This window comes from Arvicola amphibius, chromosome 6, assembly GCF_903992535.2.
Source record: "Arvicola amphibius chromosome 6, mArvAmp1.2, whole genome shotgun sequence".
NCBI classification, from domain to species: Eukaryota; Metazoa; Chordata; class Mammalia; order Rodentia; family Cricetidae; genus Arvicola; species Arvicola amphibius.
In genome coordinates this window covers 78,825,524-78,844,773 of record NC_052052.2, presented here as the reverse complement: position 1 = coordinate 78,844,773, position 19,250 = coordinate 78,825,524, and positions in this window count along the sequence as shown.

Below are 19,250 nucleotides of genomic sequence, written 5' to 3'. Positions count from 1 at the left end.
CCCTATCCCTAACCCTAACACTATCCCTAACCCTAACACTAACATTAACCCTAACCCTAATCCTAACCTTAACCCTCACCCTTACCCTCACCCTAACCCTAACCATAAACCATAAACCCTAACCCTAACCCTAAACCCTAAACCCTAACCCTAACCCTAAAACCTAACCCTAACCCTAACTCTAAGATCAGCATCTTCATATATCTTCATACTTAATGTATTCTAAAATCATTTCTTTTTTTTTTTTTTTTTTTTTTTTTTTTTTTTTTTTTTGGTTTTTCGAGACAGGGTTTCTCTGTAGCTTTGGAGCCTGTCCTGGAACTAGCTCTTGTAGACCAGGCTGGTCTCGAACTCACAGAGATCCGCCTGCCTCTGCCTCCCGAGTGCTGGGATTAAAGGCGTGCGCCACCACCGCCCGGCCTAAAATCATTTCTTTATCTCTGTGAATAAATCTTTTTTATTTGTATACTTTATCACAGTATCCTGTGTGGAAATACAATATGATAGACAGGTTATTACTGATGAATATATGGGTTATTTTCTAATTACATGAAACAATAAGATCAGAGGAGACTATATGTGTGCAGCATTTACTGTTTCTACACTTTCACTAACTTTTCAGAAGCTGCTGTGAATCCCTGTGAAACCCACAAGTGTTCTCTCCTTCTTTACCAAATGTGCCTTCCTCTTCAGGGAAAGATGTTTTCTTACTGCACTAAGAGAGATTTGTGAAAGTCCCACATCAGAATCTCTAATACAGACAGATATTACGTTTTCTCATACTTCTGTCTAGACATATTTTCTTCATAATTCAGGTCACATACTGAACTCCAACTTTCCATATATCGCTCCATGATCAATTCATCTGCCATACTTTCTTCCTGCTTTGAAATTGTGTAACAAGATTACTCCTTTTGGAACAAAATTAGTAACCATCCTATTGTTTTATTGAGATGTGGCATATGTCAGTATCATATTATTACAATGAAATATTACATTACTGAAGGCAGAAACTGCAAATTTTTTTCTATTTCTTCCTCATAACTCTATATCATTGGATTGATTACAAGATAAGCATGCAATAAAAGTACTTACTAAATTGAATTAGATCAAATTGGATTGATTTCCCTGGATCATCAGCATTTTCTGTGGCATGATATAAAGCTTTCCTACTCATAGGAAACAGTACTATTTCTGATGCCTCATTTCAGGGTGGAATTTGTAAAAAGTGGTTTCGGCACACATCTTATGTTACCAGAGACAGCAATATCATTATAAACAGAAGCATGGCTTAGAACACAAACAAACATTGGAGTGGTTTAGTATTCCAGAGGTATAAGAGTCTGCCATGTTGGGAAGACATGGCAGCATAGGCAAGGCATGACAGCTAGAGCAGGAAGGTGAGAGCACACATCCTCGACTATAAGCAGAGAGCAGAGAGAGAAAACTCAAAGGAGAGAGATAGTAAGTCTCGTAGCTATCCTCTAGTTATGAGCTAGTTTCAGCAAGCCTTCTGTTCCTGAAAGAGCATGGGCAAGTAACTGGGTTTAAGGGTTATACACAGGATTACAGGAGAATGTTTCTCTTTCCAAACCTCTCCAAATGCTGACTCTGTTTCCATTGGTAGAATGGTAGGGCAAAGCCTGACTTATTAAAGTTGCAATAAAACACTGAATTCATAAATTATACTCTTCATTGAGAAAAATAAAAGTTTAATAAAAGATGAGAAAAAGGCAGGGTTTTGGCCCGCAACTCTAACAGTACTTGTTTCAAGTTCGTTCTTTTCAGCAACGCTCCAGTGGCTGATTCAGTTAACCTCACTGAGGAAAGATATAATAAGTTCTACAGCCATAATAAAAGAAGTGGAATGGGGAAAATATTAAGATTTTTCTCCACTGAGTATGCCCATGCTGTTTATAATCACAGCGATAAAGAACAGAAGTCGTGAGAGATTGTCTCAGTTGGTTGCTGTGTTACTGAAGCAAACTCTACAAAAGCAATTTAAGGAATGAAGAAAGACTTCGTTCCAGTCTGGAGTGCTAGAATGTATGGTGCGAAACTATGGCAACAGAATCTTGATGCTTTCTATGTTTATAGAAAAACAAACAAAACTAACCAAAAAAAAAAAAAAAAAGAGTGAAGCGTGCTTGTCCCCTACTATCTTTTCCTTTTTATGTGAGCCAGGGTTCAACCACTGGGAAGTGTGTCAGTATTTTAGGATTGGTCTCATGATCTGAATTAATCCAATGCACATAATCCCTTACAGGGTGCCTCAGAGGCTAACTTAGTCTAAATAATCCCTCTGACTGTATCAAATGGAGGGTTTCCTCCTTGATGAATCTAGATTCAATTTCTAGTTTCTAATAACCAAAATCAAAGATACATTCTTGCCTTGCCTTTCCCTACTAATTTAGGTAGGTTCATCCCTTCTACTTAGCCATTTTGTATTTATCTCCTTTAATTCCAATCACTTAATTTATTATAAGTTATTTATTTTTGAGTTGCTTGATGTGGATTTTTTTATACTATGAAACCTGGAGGTCTGACTTTGAATCACTGAATAGGGGCACACCTTCAGAGTAACTGCGCACAGCCACTGCAGTCTGTCAACCTAGAATCAAAAGACTGTGCACTTCAAAACTTATTCTTCAACTCAAATCATCTTTCCAAATCAAATTTTTTATTGTGTTTAAGAAAAACAGCAGAGAATTCCCAAGTCTCCAATGTCAGTTCCCGAAGTAACTAGAAAACCTGCCAAATCTGACCTTCTTAAACAACATATCTCTCTTTTTTCCAAAGGAAAACTGCAAAGATAAAGTCTCTGCTGCACGTAGTACCTAATTAAACAACTGTAAGAAAGCTGAGAAAGGTCAGGTTGTCAAAAATCATTGCTCTATCTTTCCTGGATTGTATTTAAAAACTGATTGCAGCACAGAAAATAACTCAGTAAGAAGAGCCAGAGTGGAATAGCAAATGAGCTCAAGGGGCAGACTTTTGCCTGGCATGTATTTGAAAACTTCAAGATAAAAATTTAGGAAATAAACCATAGGGTAATGAAAAGAAGAACATATGTGGTAGAGAAAAAACAACTAATATTAATGTGGAGAGGAGCTTCAGTATGCCTGCTTTGAGGAGGAGGAATACAAAATTACACATGACAGTTCATTGACTTAACGTTTTCCTATTTAATTTAAGGAATAAATGGAATAGGTCTATAAAACATGCTGCCAGAAAAGTCACTCATAATTACATGTCCAAGATTAAGTAGTTAAGGGGAAATCAGGTATTTCACCCCATGGAAATACCGTGTTCTGTGAGGAAAATATCCATAATTACTGCTACATACTCAGAACCCCCTAGCATACATGTTTATCTGAAGTGCCTTCAAATGCGTCTTTTTTTTTTGTTTGTTTGTTTGTTTTTTTGTTTTCGAGACAGGGTTTCTCTGCAGCTTTAGAGCCTGTCCTGGACCTAGCTCTTGTAGACCAGGCTGGTCTCGAACTCACAGAGATCCGCCTGCCTCTGCCTCCCGAGTGCTGGGATTAAAGGCGTGCGCCACCACCGCCAGGCCAAATGTGTCTTGCTTCTGCTCTACGTCTCTCTGCCATATGAACTGAAGTGAGGAATGAACATAAAGAGCTAACACACACACACACACACACACACACACACACACACACACACACGTATGAATCCCTTGCTCTAAATTAAAAGCTTCTGCCTTGAGAAAGAGGGAAGATGAAATACTATTTTCTTTCTCAAATCTACTTTATTTTTTGAAACATTAGCCATGAACCCACTGGGAAATGCTGAGGGGTGGTAGTTAGCATGTGAGTACAGTTTTTAGTTCAGTATAAATTGGTCTGTTTTTTGATCCTTTTTTCTCTGTCTCTGAGGATGTAGTGTAATCTGAAGAAGAACATCCATGGCTTCTGGAAATGAACTGCCTGTGTTTTTTTTAAAGTTAAATAGAGTATATATATTTTAGTAGTTCTTTAGGAAGACAGATCTATGTAAGGATGAAATGATACAAAAACATTAGTCACCCAAACAAATAGATGAGTATGTGTTGTGTTGAAGTGTGTGTGTGTGTGTGTGTGTGTGTGTGTAATAAAACTATTTCTTCATTCAAACTATCACCAATCCTTGGTCGTCCCTCTCCATGGCATCATTTAATATGCATAAACCAAAATATAATAAAGTTTATAACGTACAAGAACAAAGCAGTACATTTTTATTACTCTGACAGGTGAGAAATCTGCCTTTCCCCTCAACCTTAAGGGTGGCTTAGATACCATCTTGCCATGAACAACTGACAAGACTTTTGAAGTGTGTCAACGCAAGTTTAATTGCGGTTTGTTGTAATTTCTGCTCAAATTCCTCCCTGACACAGTTGATTTATTTTGCAAATCAGTGCATCTAGAGAATGTACTGTGTCGCATTATGGGCCTTTGATACAGAACCTTTGTTTTATAACAGGGAAAATAATTAGCTTTTGGACAAGCCTGAGTTGCCATGTCTGGTGCTATCTGTGGTGCTGAAAGAAATTATTAGCGTTGAGCTAATGAAGGCACTCAGCCAGGCTCTGCCACCTTACTAATTTGTCTCTTTGGGATTTTCGCAAAATTAAAAATGAGATAAGCACAAAATTGAGTGAATTTCATAAGAAAAACAGTAAATTTGTTGAAAGAATTTGTTGAGGACCCATTAAAGCTGAATTTAAGTAAAATTATCATTTACCAATTTGTCATTTGAACATTGGTTTCTGTAGGGTCGGAATGAAACTCTTTAAGTATAATTTAATTAACATCTGTATCTGAGATATCAAAGCTTTGTTTGAAATTATCAGCAAGTTGCAGTGTCAGCAAGCACCACGAGTTAAATAAGGATCTAATTTCAGCCTACCCACTTTGAGGCTGCAAAGTCAATTTACATTAAAGGCAAATTTATATGATAAGTAGAATTAAACTAGAGATAGTTCATTTTGAAATGTAATTCTTGGCCCAGAGTTACCTATGCTTTCATTTGCTTTCCTCAGAAACTGTTAAAATAAAGTCTGGTGGAAAAGTAACTGCTACTTCCTCTGAGCATTTGCATTATGATCAGGAGCATGTTTAATCTGATGCTGGTTAGGGGTACTAAGACTCAGTGCTAAACAAAATCAGCACCAGGTGGATATATTATATTGTTATTAGGAACAAAATAGCACTTAGGTATACAATGATAATCTCAAAGCCATGATGCTGAGAAAAATAAATAATCTTGTTAAATTAACCTTCATGAATAACAAGTGAGGTTCCATTTCGCTTCATTTCTGTTCATTTTAAAACCAGCATTCGCTTTTCTGGCTCATAATTTTTCATTGTTTGCTGAACACAGCTCTATTAGAATGATTCACTGTCTTTTCTATTAGTGATTGTGGTACATTTCAATTACACAGTGTGTTTTATAGTAATACAACAGTATTACTCTCCACGTCCTTGCTATTCCACTCTGCTGGAAAAAATTAAATACAACAAAATGGTAAGAAGTTGGATTTTGAGGGTGGGAAAGAACCCTTGTAAAGACTGATAAAGTGAGGTGGAAAAGGTTCATATATAAAGAAACTTCATAAATTTACAAGGTGGAAAGATGGATTTATATCACATTTTTATGTCACTTAGCATACAGTTTGGCAATTTGTATCATATAGGTATATAGATATAATTTAAATGTAAATTTGCATCACTTTAGTGGTGATATAACTTACATACATTAAAGCCATACATTTTAGAGATTTTTTTTAAACTGTGTATCTGTATGTGTGTCTATTTGCTTAGGTTCCTGAGGAGGCTGGAAGAACTGGCGTTATAGGAGTTTGTAGGCCCTGCAGCCTAGGAAGTTGGATCCTTTACGAAAGTAGTATATTCTCTTAACCACTGAACCATCTCTCCAAACTTTTCATTTCAAACATCTATTCTGAAGAACTTGATAAAAACATGTGACTATAATACTGCTCTAGTTAATAATAAAATATTTCTACTCTCTTAATGTGTTTTTCTATAGACCTCTGGTAATTTTTCATATAATTTTGAAATTCTAAAACTTTATATAAATGGAATAATAAAAAAATATATTTTCATGTCCTTATATGTGTAAATCAGATTTAGGTTATTGGACTTGTGGTTTGTCTTCTAGTTCAGATGCTATCAGGTAAATATTATATAATTTGATGAGTCCTTCTGAATGATTAACATTAAAAATTTCAAATTTATGCTGATTTTGGTATTGTGGATTTAAACAACTGAGTTCTTAGTACAGGGATATATGTTATCTATTTTGATAGCTAGGATTTCAAATTCTAACTCATATGCTAAAAATGTTGTTAATTATATGAAAACTATATTATTAAACACAGTATTCAATTCTTTCAGTTTTATATATTTCTAGCTATTATGATACATTATAATCAACATTCAATATTACCAAACTCTTTAATATTAGTTGTTCCTGGAGTTTGATTGTGCTTTCTGGGATTTCATTAATAAGTATTTTTTTTTCTTTTTTTTCTTTTCTTTTTCTTTTTTTTTTATTAAATTTTTCCATCTCCTCCTCCTTCCCTCCCCTCCCTTCCACCCATACCCCCACCACTCCACCCCTCTCCAAGACAAAGAGCCATCAGGGTTCCCTTCACTATGTTAAGTCCAAGGTCCTCCCAGCTCCCCCTAAGTCCAGGAAGGTGAGCAACCAAACTGACAAGGCTCACAGTGAGCCCGTCCATGCTGTAGAGGTCATGTTCATTGCCGTTGTCCTTGGTTTCTCAGTCCTCCTCCGCCGTCAGCCACATTCAGAGAGTCCGGTTTGGTCCCCTGTTCCATCAGTCCCATTCCATCTGGACTTGGTGGTCTCCCTTTAGATCTGTCCCACCGTCTCAATGGGTAAACGCACTCTTCACGGTCCTGACTTCCTTGCTCATAATCTCCCTCCTTTTTCTCCTCATCGGGACCTTGGGATCTCAGTCCGGTGCTCCTATGTGGGGCTCTGTCATTTTCTCCATCCAATGCCAGGTGAAGGTTCTATGGTGATATGCAAGATATTCATGAGTATGGCAATAGGATCTGTACATTTCTGGCACCCTCTCCTCAGCTGCCCAAGAACCTAGCTGGGGGCGTCTTCTTGGACACGTGGGAACCCCTCTAGAGTCAAGTCTCTGCCAACCCTAGAATGGCTCCCTTAATTAAGATATATAATTCCTTGTTCCCATATCCACTTTTCCTATATCCCAACCATCCTATTCCCCCAAGCTCTTCCCATCCTCCACTTCACACTTTTCTCTCCCCATTCCCTCCTCCCCCACCCCCCCATGTTCCCATTTTTTGTCCGGCAATCTTGTCTACTTCCAGTATCCAGGAGGATAAGGGCCAACAAATTCTCATTAATAACTATTAATACTTATTATGTAATTTCTCTTGAAGTTCTGTGTTTGGGCCTAAAGATATGGCTTAGAAGTTAAGAGCACAGTTGTATATTACTCTTTTGAGGGTGAGTAAGTTGAGTAAGGTGAGTAAGGGTTTCTCTGTGTAACAGCCCTAGCTATCCTGGAACTAAGCTCTGTAGACCAGGTTTGCCTCCAACTAACAAAGATCTGTCTGCCTCTGCCTCCCAAATGCTGAGGTTAACGGATATTGCCACCACCACTTGATCTTGTATATTGCTCTTATAGAGGACCACAGTTTGGTTCCTTGCACTCATCTTAATGATCTGTCTCCTTAAGAGACAAGCCATGCCCACTCCCTTCCCCATCTGCTGAGGCAAGCTGATCTTCAGCTGCCACCCTGAGTTCTCTCTTTTCCATCTTCCTCTTGGAGAGGCAGCTTCCATCTCTCCCTTCTCTCCTTTCTCCCCCACCTCTCTCTCTCTCTCTCTCTCTCTCTCTCTCTCTCTCTCTCTCTCTCTCTCTCTCTCTCTCTCTCTCCTTCTCCCCTTCTCCCTTCCCTTCCCTTCCATAACTCACTTATTAAATATGCAACCTCACTCTGCATGGCGTGCCTATCCATCTGTCTCTTGCCTGCCACCACCACATGGCTTGCTGCTGGGAAACAGCCACCTTTGGACACCTCCAGCATGGTCTCCTGTTGCCCACCACCTGGGACTGGCTGCTCTCAGGACCCGCTGCCCCTGCCTGCCGGGGATCCGCAGCAATTTTTAATAATCCATTACACTAATGCCAGGCAGTTTTCTTACTGCCTGCAGGTCCAGCTCTAAGAGATCAAATGCCTTTTTGTGGTATCTACTGGCATTCTCGTGCACGCGCGCGTGCACACACACACACACACACACACACACACACACACACACACGCACGCACGCAAAAAAAATAAAAATTTTTAAAAATAGGTTTATATAAGTTCCCATATGTGTAGTTGTTTATTTGTTCTATTGAGTTATAGACATGTTCATATTTTCCATTGAAAAAAGAGTTCATTCCAACATTTTCCACAATTTCAAGCTTCCTGAGAGTTCATTAAAATGTTTAAGAATTTAAATGAACTCTAACATTTAATGTGCTATCATTGACTTTTCTTTTCTATGCTAAGAAAACTTTGTCTGCTCCAAAGTCTTAAATGTTTTTCCCTTTAATTTCCTTACATTTTAATGTATGTTTTTAGTAGTAAAACCTCACCATAATTTATGTAAGTTCTTATCTAGTTTTAGGTTGCTGAGAGATTTTCTTATTGAAGAACACTGACTTTCATCATACAATTTCTTGCACCTCTTGGGAAGTTTCTCTTAATTTTCTCTACTTTATTAATATGGTAATTGTGTTGATTCATTTACAAATGCCAAAGAAAGCTCAGACTCCTCAGGAAACCTTCTTCCATAATACTCCCTCATCTTTCTCATACATTGTTAGGATGGGTTTGCCACTTGGACCAATGCTTTTCCCTGTCTATTTTTAGTAGATTTGTAATTTACTTTTCTTGCAATGTGTTGGTGTGTTGTATTTTTTCTTTTCAATTACTTGTTTTCTCAAAGCAGGGTTTCATGTAGCCACTTGCTGAAAATGAACTTGTGCCTCATGCCCCTGTCTTCTGCTAAGATTAGAGTTGCATGCCAACACACCCAGCATTTGGAGATACAGAACACAACTCAAGTCTTCCTATATGTTTAGGCAAGCACTCTATGTCCTAAGCTGCCTATCCACCTTGTCTGTCACTATCCTGATAAAATCATAAATGATGATAAGAATACTTTCTAGTTTATTAATCTAAACTTCTTAATAAAAGCATTATATCAGCATTAAATTTTTGAGAATATTCATCCATGTACTCTTACACAAAAAGCCATTCATGTTTTCTTTTTGAGAAACATTTGAATGAAATATTAGTTCTCTTTAATATTTTGTATTAATATTTTCTGTTTTTGTCTAGGCCCAAATTTATCATTTTGTTTGTCTAAGTAGTTTATCCATTTCATATAACTTGACAAATTTTTGGCTGAAATTCTTTACAATATTTTCTTATTGTATATTTAAGGTGTTTGAGACCTGTGTTGAGATCTTTCTTTCACTATTTTTCTGCTATTGTTTGTTTTTATTCTTGACTCATGTGAATCCCATTATTTTTCTTACATTATTTACATTTTAAGGAAGCAATTTAAATTTCATAGATTTTATTACTTTTAGATTTAAGAATATTCTGTTTTCATTAATTACTATTTTATTTTTTTGTTTTCCTTATTAGTTTATTATACTGGCTTGCATTAATGTCTCCCTAAAGTTTATATATGAAGGCTTATAGGGCCGGTATGTTAGCCTGGTAGGTAAAAACCCTTGTCTCCAGCCTGGTTACCTGAATTCAGTTCTTGGAACTCACATTAGAAGAGAAGCAGTAACACAGAGTCTCCACTGATCTCCATATGCTTGATGAGCCATGTGCATCACACCTATATACACACATAATCACATACACACAAAGTAATATTAAATCTATAAAATTAACCTTCTTAAAGTCATGCAGAAGATGGTACTTATGTAACGATGTGGGCTTTAACGTGATAGTGCCTCGTGGAAAGTGTTCGAACTTTGATTACATATCTTTGAAAGAGACTAATATCAAAATTCTCTCATTATCTATCTACTTCCTTGCTAATTGAAGAATCAATCACTACAACAAACATTCATTTACCTTGTGCAGCTAATCCAGGAAGTCCAAACAAATAGGAACATATAATATTCAACATTACTATTCAGAACTAAGACCCCCAAATATTCCCTCTTTCTTCCTGAGTAACCTTGCCCAGCATTTTATTATAGTCATGATAACTGAGTAATGAAGCAATTAATGTTAAATACTTCTTTACTACCACAAATATGTAAAGACATGATTTCTATACTAAACATTCTATATCTGTAATTCAGAAAATTTTACTTTGCTTTTATTTTCTTTATGTCTAAAAATATTTAAACATCACTTGTTTATTTTGGTCTTCAATTCCCATCTATTTGTGGAATTTCAAAATATTTTTGTAGTTGATAGCATATTAATTGTACCATCACATCATATACTGCATACAATAACAACATAAAAATATATTGAGATTTATCTATCTGCTTTTTCAAAACTGTGTAAAGAAATAAATGTTAATTCTGAAATTTATTAAGTAAAAGTCATTATCAATTGGTCAATGCTTCATAGAATTATTTAATTGTTATTTATTTTCATTCATTAAATTTGTCTTAACTTTCTCAGAGAAAATATTGAAATCTGAAAATTTAATTAGATATTTATTCATTTTTCTAATAATTATTAGTATACTTTATGTTATATACAGTTCTTCATTAGGTAAATTGATGTGTTGCTTTTCAGAACACCCTGTGATAAAAGGACTATCTTTTAAAAGAAAAAAACCTCTATTTTGATATTAGTTCACCCACTCCAGGTACTTTACACTTAGGGTTGCTTGAGATATTTTGCAACATAATTTTACTTTTAAATCAACTGTAATTTGATTGTTTAACATCTTCTTTGAGACTACACTTGGACATGTCTCACATTGAGGATTTGTTTCAGGTATTTTGCATCATAATGTTATTTTTGAATCAATTGTAACTTAGTTGCTTAATGTCGTTTTGTATTATGCATTATGACCAGTCTTTTGTCTTTAACAACTTCTTTTTAATTAATGTTTATTCTAAATTCACCTAATATAATTATTGAGTTTAAGAGAGTTATCATTTTCTCATTTTCCATCAGTTCTTCCCTCTATTTTTTGTTTTACTAGTTTTAGGTATTTATTTATTTGATTTGATTTATTAATTATAGGAAATAAATAAGTCAGTACACAGTATAAACCTTTGATCATTTTTCTTAGTTGTTCTAATATTTGCAGTGTGTGTTTCTCTCATCACAACTTATGTTTTAAATTAAAATTTTACCAATTAACACATAAGAAACATCTTGCAACATGGTTTTATTCCTTCCTTTCTGTGCTGTATGGCATTCTTCTCACATATACACAGACACATACACACAATTCATTTTCTTTCTAGTATTCATGTAGGCAATTGATTTCTAGCTTCTATGTGGATATTATGGGCTTATGCATTTGTGAGTATATGTGATTATTCTGACTTAGGTGCATATGATTCTTCTATTCTAGGTATTCCATTGTGCAGGAAATACTTGAGTCCTTGCTTTAAAATTAGTTTATGTTATTCCCTTTCTTTTATGACTGTAATCCTCTAGCATATAAAATGATAATATAGTAAACAGTGATTTACCACCTATGTACTAAATTGTCATCATCAGAGCATTATTCTATATTTTAGGACATTTCCCCACCTGAACTTACATTTGGATCTTTTCTCTACTCAACATTAAATTTCATGATTTTTTTTTTTTTTTTTTTTGGTTTATTGTCGACGTCTAGTGAGTCGGAGTAAGGGTAAGGGTCTTGAACAAACCAGGACACAGGGGATGCAGAGCAAAAACAGCAATTGCAACTGCATGCTGCGCGTTTATTATGAGGCCCTCATATACGTTATTGAAACAATTGCTTCAGTCAACGATATAATTGGAAAGAGGAAGTATAAGCGGGTGAAGTAATCACTTTGAGCACAATGTATTTACTTAGGGTTGTGGTCGCAAGAATTTTCAAAACTACTGTAAAAATACCATCAGGTGGTGTGGTCACAAAAGTCTCCAGAGACATTATCTCAATGTCTCAGATCTAATTTAAGCTATCCTAAATATCTGAGCAAAGCAATTCTATGTGTACTGTGCTGCAGGGCAGCCACTTCCTAAAACTCTGTGACATTCAGAACTTGTGACAAGGGAACAGGGGAGAAGAACGTTTTCCTCTCCTAGCCCTGGCATTCCATAGCTGACCTGTGTCCCAGCCACAGTCCTCAAATTTCCCCAGAGCCAGGGCAGCACATTCCCTGCAAACTAAAGCACAGATTCCAAATCCTCACAGTTTATGATGTCCAAAGGAATATTCCCATGAACAATTTTATTTCAAGTATCATATAGTCTCCATACCTTTTCTTTTCTTTCCTTCTTTTTTTTTTTGCAGTAAGTCATCAAGTAACCCAGCAGGCCTTGGACTCCTGATTCTTTCTCTACTCAACATTACTTGAGTTCTAAGTGCAGTGAGTCTGAGCATGAACAATAAACCCTTGTAACTGTTTCCTATTGATATTCCACTATATGCATTTCTAGTGTATCCATTTTTTTCTACTTTCTTTTTTCTCTGTAACCTGTTCCCAAAAATGCTACCTAATTCACCCTTGAATGTTATTGTCTTTCTTCTTATGACAGCATGTCTGGAATAATTTGTTTTTGATCTACTTTTTTTCAGCAACCTTTGGAAATGTTCCTTCCTAACAAAGCTGAAATAATTTTAGGAACCCATTTGATCATATATCAACTGCTTTTTCAGTGTTGGGAAATTTCTCAAAAATGCCATTTCACACATCTAGCACTTCAGGACTAGTTACTTTGGCAAGATCTAAAGTGACCTCATCATCTGGCACATTAGTACCAGAACAATATACCATTCACCCTTCTATACCCTCAAAAGACAAATCTGCCCATTCTCCCATGACTCCATTGCTTGAAGTTCCATTCATCAAAGAATGATAGTTCTGGTTCACTTTTTGTCAACTTGACACAAGCTGCTGCCATCTGGGTAGAGGAAACCTCAATTGAAAGAATACCTCAATCACACCGATTGACAAGACACTGGAAGTGTTATCTTCATTAAAGACTGATGTGTAAAAGCCCAATCAACTGTGACCAGTGCCACTTCTGCATAGGTGGTCAGGGGTTGCTTAAGAAAGCAAGCTAAACAAGCCACAGGGATCGAACCATGAAGCAGTTTTGCTCCATATCCTCTGTTTTAGTATCTCCCTTGAGCTCCTACTGTGATTTCTCTCAGTCATAGACTATGACCTGCAATATGTAGGTAAAACTTTTTGTTCATGTATTTCCTTTAGTCATCCTTTTTTCACAATAGAAAGCAGCATGGACAATAATGAATACAGATTAGTGTTAACGTTGTAGGCAATGGTTGATTTTGAATAAACTAAATATAGCTTATTCAATGATTACTTAATTCCTGAAAATTGAAGTTGAAGGTACCTGACAAGGAAAAGAATATGACAGAAAATTTTTCTTGGGCTCTTTCATTCATATAAATAATTAACCTTAATTCAAACAATATTTGCTGATGTATAGGTAATTAAATTGAGAATTAATTTATATAAATCTGATATCATCTAAATTATTGGTAGAGATGGGAAAATTAGGAGCTAGACAGCTGAGGTTCAGAATGCAAATAAATAATAGACTGTCTTTTTATCTTCCCTACGTATCATGCTTCAGTGATCTTTCTATTTTTTTAAAAGAAGTTATCTTAATTTATGTGACATTATTACTACTTGATTTGTTTTCTTACAATGTGGTTACAACAAATTAAAATCATTAGTTTGGGGATCAGTTTTGGTCTTTCAGCTGAGAGATAACTAATGATTCAATGAACACATATTAAATTTGTTTGAATTCAGAAACTTCTAAAACATTACATCAACTGTAATTGAGCATAGTCTTCAGAGTATGGTACTTGTGTTTGAAATTCTGTCAGGAAATGGGTTTGTTGATTGTTGATATTCCCTCATAGAAGTGGGGGATGGGAAGGGTTACTTGGCTCTCACCTGAGACTCTAGCCACTACTCCCAGACATTTATATACAATTCAGCATGAACTGAACATTTCCTCAGGGTTTCTGAGGGTGATAGATTATACCAGATGGGAAAGGCAGTTGAAGTGGGCTCCAAGTATGTGGTGATGGTAATGACAACAGCCATCTTGGAAAAGGAAATTTCAGCATGGGTGCTTTGTTGTCATCCATGCTCCCATGCCTTTCTTAGACTCTGTAAATAATGCTTATGACCTCAGTTGATTACTGAGAGTGAACTTTGCTTTGTTGTTTGTGTCTTCGAAGACAATAGGTATTTACTTCTATTCAGAAATTCAGGAAAGGCTTTCTGACATAACAAATCTTACCTTAACCATTCAGCGTATCAAACTTAACATTATATTTTACCAGAATAATTAATTGTCTCTTCAGCTTTATATTTCAGTTCAATTTCTTTTTCTTTTAAAAATATCATAGCCATATCTCCTTGGAAAAACTCTGTCCTTCATATTCTACCAGAAATATACAGCGAACGTAGTATTTGTGAAACTATGAAACTATGGCTACAGGAATCAGGCTTCAGTTTAGACCCCAATCAAATTTTCTGGTCTTTTCCCTGTGTATGTGATTTTCTTATCAATAGAGACTTACCCTCAGCATCTAAGAGGCAACCAAAAACAGCAACAATATCTTATATTGTTTATGAAGCCATTAAGAAACCCTGGCCAACAGCTCCATTGGAAATTTCTCATTCTTGGTACCTGGATTATTATATACTTTATATATTTTATGTCTCTTTTGGGACATATTGTCAGTCAGATGGTATAACTTCAAGCTTTCAAAGGATAGAAGCAAGCAGCAGTCTTATAAAAGTTGTGATGCCAATGAAATATAAGAAAGACCAGCATGACAAGCATCCCTAAAGTTTCTATAGAGGCATTCATATACTGGTGGCAAATATTAACTCAATAACTTGAGTTAAGGCATTCCCAAAAGGAAAGAAATTCTTGGTATTGGAAACCTGGCCAAATACCCAGGGCTAGTGAGGTCATAGATCTTAGAGGAAAATCTACCACCATCACTTTACTGTTTCAGCAGAATTCCTGACTGTTTTCTAAAGCTTATCCATATTTACATAAATAAATGTCACTTTTACCCTACATCAGAGAAACATTTCTTTGCTCAAAATGGAGATCATTCCAGAAAAATATAACATGTCACAATGCACTCCTATACCTGTGGCCCTTGGAACATCCCAATAAAGAGGACAGAATGATTGTCATAGCCAGAGAAAGATTGTGTTTCCTAGAAACAACAAGGATGATATACCTCAACAATATGGCTGTCTAACTAGGCTTTAATAATGAAAATATCACTGGATATGGTACCATGGAAATGCAAATTCTTTTGAGGTCACATGCATAGGAAAAGAACTTTAGACAACTAATGACTTGGGACGATAGAAAATTAGCCCCTTTTCAGGATGAATTTCCAAATTAGTTATCTAATAAAAAGGACAGTCTTGAAATCATATATAGACAAATCACACTGGAAGGACTTGAGAGTTTGTATTCATTTATGTATGCATATATATGTAAAAATAATAATCAAAATTATGCCATCAATTTGAAAAGGAGAGAAGAAAACATGGGATGAGTTGAACAGAAACAGAACTGGATAGAGAAAAGGGAAGAGGAAAAGTAATATAATTATATTTTAAATACAAAATTTTAATATAAAACTATATATAACCAAGTTTAAGATTGAAAACAAACTGATATGAAAGCCAAAAACTTACCGAAGGCTGAGGAAATGATTTAGTTTGTAAAGTGATTGCCTTTTTAGCATGAGGATTCAAGTTTGATACCCAAACCCTTCTAAGAAAGTCGAGTTTGGTGGTGCACACTTGTAGCCCCAGACGGGGTAGGCAGAGACTGGCGGATCCTAGGACCTGCTGCACAGTCCATCTAATATCTTGGCAAGTTTCCAGTCAACGAGAGACTTTGTCTGAAACAAAAGGGTAAACATAATCCGAGGATTTTCTTTCAAAGCTGTCCTCTGACTTCCAGATGTACAGACACATACATGAACACACATTTACATACATGTGATCTTGTCCATAAACATGCATATCTAGTTTGGTGAACCAGGAAGTAGGTCAGGGTTAACTACATGACAATGGGTGACAGATCACTTTACTCAAAAGCATGGAAAACTCAAAGAGAGATTGATTCATCACCAAACGTCCACCCTCCTCAGCCGGGGTGATGACTTCCTAGAGCTCTCTGAACAACTTGAAGGCAGCCTCACAGGTAGAAAAACTTTCTCTGGATAGCAATTATCAGTGTTTATATGACATTGGATGGGCCCTGTGACCTCTGTAAATAGCAGAAGCTACCGTAGCCTTCTCTAGCTGGTGATCCCTGTGGTGTTTCTTCCACCAGTCCAGCATGTACAGTTTCTGCTGCTTCTCCAGCCAGCAATCCCTGCAGCATTTCTTTTCCCGCCACAGCGTGCACAGTTCGCACCTTGCAACTGATGGAAAGCTGTTGGTTCCCTTTGTATTCTGACTATCAACCCTAGGAATAGCTTTAATTGTCCTTAATACCTGCTCTTAATTTGTTTAAAAAGCATATTTATTAGTGTCTAAGTAGGAGACAGCATGCAGAACCAGAGCAAATGATCCTGGAGGAGCAGGTAGGAGGTTCTCCTCTGCATCCCTCTACCATTTGGCTGTAACCACTACACCTGCTGGTAAATAAAGATTATTATACCTTTTCCAATTTACTGTAATTACCAAAATCAGGTAAGATTGGAGAATTATATGACTAACAACATTACTATTCAGAAATTTAATAACTATTTTGCTTACACTATGGATGGTACTCTAAAGGCTTATGTGATTTTCCTTATACATCCATTTGTATAGGAAATTTGAATTAGTTTTGTTTTTCAAATTATATCATTAAGAAAATGGTTTGGTAACAGCAAAAGAAATGAGGCATTATTAGAAATGATACAATCTTTACAGACTAATAATGTACAGCTAGCTGAAAAAATACTATTGAAAAAGATAGCATTAATTTGACAGAAAAAATCTAATCAATGTCAAAGGGTATTAGGATATTATCTGAAAGAAATTGTGCTGATGAATTTAACAATTGAAATCTGTTGAAAAGTTATGATAGGTTACTGGATAAGGTATCTCTCCAGGAAGACAATATGCATGTCATCAAAATTATGTCCAAGAATGATACACTATCTTACAATAAAATGTCATACCTTGGAATCAACAATGAGGGCATTAGAATAGAACACTAAAAAGAAGATTTAGAATTTACAAAAGGGAGTGGTAATATTTGAAATGATTGAGGAAATTATCAAAATTGATGAGCAGGGAGAGAAGGTACAAGGACAGACTTAACCTCTCTAGTACATGCCAGGGTCTGAGATGACATACTCAGAGTCTTAGCTACCTATCTCTAATATCTCCTAAGAAGCTACTTGCCACTCTAAGGTAGACAAAGAATTTAAATGGCAACCTACAGATATGAGTGGTCTGAAGGAAATTAAACATGCAATAGTATCTTATGGCCTGCATTTACTTTTGTTTGGGAAATGGTGAAAATGTGGACTTCCAGCAATAAGACCACCCCATACGATTGGCTTCAATTAATCTCAGCAGTCCTAGATGATTAACCCTAGATTCTTTGAAAATATTGTTGATGAAAACAGTCAAAACTTTAGAACAAAAGCAGTTGAGACTTCCCAGGATCAAATACTTGGTAAGGGCAAGTACCCAGACACTGAGGACCAGGCTCTCTACAACAAACAGGGCCTATGTAGCAGAGCAGCTGTAAATGCTTGAGATAGAATTCAGGAACTAGGAAAGAGAATCATCATATAACAAGGTTAAACAGGGCCAGAAATAACATCCAGTGACTTTTTTACAAAGATTAACTAAGGCTGTATAAATAGGAGTAACAGACCCAGAAGCTATTTGTATACTTATTGAATCTCTGGCTTTTGAAAATGCCAACTTAAAATGCAAAATGATCATTGGGCCTGTAAAGGTCATATCAGTACCAGTAGATGAATGGATCTTTATTATTATTTAATTAAAACACTGTTTTGCCCATTAGCTCTAGCTTCTTATTAGCTAACATTTACCTCTAAATTCAACCCATTTCTATTAATCTGTATATCATCATGAGGTCATGGCCTACCAACAAAGTTTCAGTATGTCTATCTCTGGCAGTGGATCCATGGCATCCCCCAGATGAATGGATTTTGCATACATTGAATGTTGAGATATTTGACTATAGTATTGAGGCTTGGGTAGGAGAAGCAATTTCCAATGGTATGAGGAAACATGCTAATGTTTTAATGGTCATAGAATAGGATATCTAAAAAGGGATTGTAGACAAAAAATTTCTAGAAATAATGTTTCCTCTGGGAATGGCAAGAATAAAAGGTCTCAAATATTTGGAATATATAAGAGAAGTGGTAAAGGGCCACATTTGACCAATGAATAAAGTCCAACGAAAGACAGACAAGGCAACCTGATACCACTGAGAAACTCTTTGGGGATGCCTCTAACAGGCCACTATATCGAATGTGGTCCAGTCATTCCTGCCACTGTGGAGAACATTTCTCATCAGAAAAAAAAAATAAAAATAAAAATCCTGTGCCTACTGAAAAAAAAAAAAACAACAACAAAAAAAGCACCATACTAGTCTGGATGACCAAACAGACATGGAGGATGGAGGATGAATCAAAATCTCCAGTAGGAAATAGAAAACATATATTTTGGCAGACTTCTATAAATGATCAAGGACCAAAGCTAAGAGTGTGTATAAATAACATTTTAATTGAGGGACTGCTAAACACAGGTGCAGATGTAAGTATCATTACTCCAGAATCTTGTCATCTGAATTGACCTCTTCAAGAGGCAGATGTTCAGTTCCAAGGAATTGGAATCATATCTCAAGTGAAACAAAGCATGACATGGGTTGAATTCATAGGATCAGAAGGACAAAAAGAAGACTGAGGACATATGTGGCTAATAGTGC